The sequence below is a fragment of the Sapajus apella genome, unplaced genomic scaffold, assembly GCF_009761245.1.
Source record: "Sapajus apella isolate SASKATOON/1434 unplaced genomic scaffold, GSC_monkey_1.0 scaffold2, whole genome shotgun sequence".
NCBI lineage: Eukaryota > Metazoa > Chordata > Mammalia > Primates > Cebidae > Sapajus > Sapajus apella.
The window spans coordinates 25,312,448-25,314,723 of record NW_022436942.1 but is presented as its reverse complement, the minus strand read 5'-3'; positions in this window follow the sequence as shown (position 1 = coordinate 25,314,723).

The window sequence follows — 2,276 nt, the reverse complement described above, 5'->3', positions numbered from 1 at the left end:
AAAAAAAAAAAAAAAAAAAAAAAAAAAAAAAAAAAAAAAGGCTGGATGCAGTGGCTCACGCCTGTAATCCCTGTACTTTGGGAGGCCAAGGCAGGTAGATCACTTGAGGTCAGGAGTTCAAGACCAGCCTGGCCAACATGGTGAAACCTTGTCTCTACTAAAAAAATACAAAAATTGGCCGGGTGCGGTGGCTCACACCTGTAATCCCAGCACTTTGGGAGGCCGAGGAGGGTGGATCACGAGGTCAGGAGTTTGAGACCAGCCTGATCAGTATGGTGAAACCCCATCTCTATTTAAAAACAAAAAACAATTAGCTGAGCATGGTGACACATTGTCTGTAATCCCACCTACTCAGGAGGGTGAGGCAGGAGCATTGCTTGAACCCAGGAGGCAGAGGTTGCAGTGAGTTGAGATCAAGCCATTGTGCTCCAGCCTGGGCAACAAGAGTGAAACCCTGTCTTAACAACAACAAAAAAGGGCTGGGCGAGGTGGCTCATGTCTGTAATCAGCACCTTGGGAGGCTGAGGTGAGAGGATCACAAGGTCAGGAGACTGAGAGCATCTTGTCCAACATGGTGAAATCTTGTCCCTACTAAAATACAAAAAAATTAGGCGTGGTGGCATGCGCCTGTAGTCCCAGCTACTCAGGAGGCTGAGGCAGGGGGAATCTCTTGAACCCAGGAGGCAGAGGTGGCAATGAGCTGAGATTGCGCCACTGCATTCCAAACTGGTGAAAGAGCGAGACTATGTCTCAAGAAAAAAAAAAAAAGGTAACAGCTTTTACTTCAAGTTATAGTGGGGAATAAATGAGTTAATATACATAAAGCACTAAAACCAATGATGGCACAGAGTACCTGTTCAATAAATGTTATTATTCTCATTTCAACTGGAACATGAAAAACAAGTAGGAGTAACCTAGGGGGAAAGGAAAGGGGGAAAACTTCTACGCAGAGAGGGCAGCAGGTGCACAAGCCTAGGGGAAGAACTGCCTGGCCTACAGAACTGAAAGATTAGTGTCTTTTTTTTTTTTTTTTTTTTTTTTTTAAGAGATGGGGTTTCACCATCTTGGCCAGGCTGGTCTTGAACTCCTGACCTTGTGATCCACCCATCTTGGCCTCCCAAAGTGCTGGGATTACAGGCATGAGCCACCAAGCCCGGCCTATATTAGTTTCTTAGTATAGAAAAGTCAGTGGAGGCCGGGCGCGGTGGCTCACGCCTGTAATCCCAGCACTTTGGGAGGCCGAGGCGGGTGGATCACGAGGTGAAGAGATCTAGACCATCCTGGTCAACTTAGTGAAACCCCGTCTCTACTAAAAATACAAAAAATCAGCTGGGCATGGTGGTGCGTGCCTGTAATCCCAGCTACTCGGGAGGCTGAGGCAGGAGAATTGCCTGAACCCAGGAGGCGGAGGTTGCGGTGAGCCGAGATCGCGCCATTGCACTCCAGCCTGGGTAACATGAGCGAAACTCCGTCTCAAAAAAAAAAAAAAAAGAAAACTCAGTGGAAAGAGATACCATACAATGAGGTTGACGAGTCAGGCTGAGGTCAGTATTGAAAGGCCTTGTAGACTGTGTTAAGAAGACTGAATTTGATCCTAGGAGTCTGAGGAAAACTGAAAGGTTTTTTTGTTTGTTTGGTTTGAGACAGAGTTTTGCTCTTGTTGTCCAGGCTGGAGTGCAGTGGCACTACCATGGCTTACTGTGATCTCTGCCTCCCTCGCACAAGTGATTCTCCTGTCTCAGCCTCCCAAGCAGCCAGGATTACAGGCATGTAATTAGCCACCATGCCTAGCTAATTGTTTTGTATTTTTAGTAGAGACGGGGTTTCATCATGTTGGCCAGGCTGGTCTTGAACTCCTGACCTCAGGTGATCCACCTGCTTTGGCCTCCCAAAGTGCAGGGTTTATAGGCATGAGCCACCGTGCCTGGCCAAAAGGTTTTATAAAGAGAGGTGACAAACTTAGATTTGCAATTTTAAAAGCTCTCTCTGGCTACATACAACATGGAGAACTGGTTGGAGGGAAGACAAAACACATGGCAGGGAAACCAGTAAGGGGGCTGCTGTAGAAGTCAGGACCAGAGGCTTACAGCTTAGCGTAGCATAGTGGCAGAGAAGACAGAAGGAAGCTGGCTAATTGAAGAACAGCTAGAAGGTAGAATCAAGAAGATGCGCGCGGGCACGTGTGTGTAGGGGTGCAATGGAGAAAGAGGTGTGTGTGTGTGTTTGTGTGTGTGTGTGTGTGTGAAGGGGTGCAATGGAGAAAGAGGTGTGTGTGT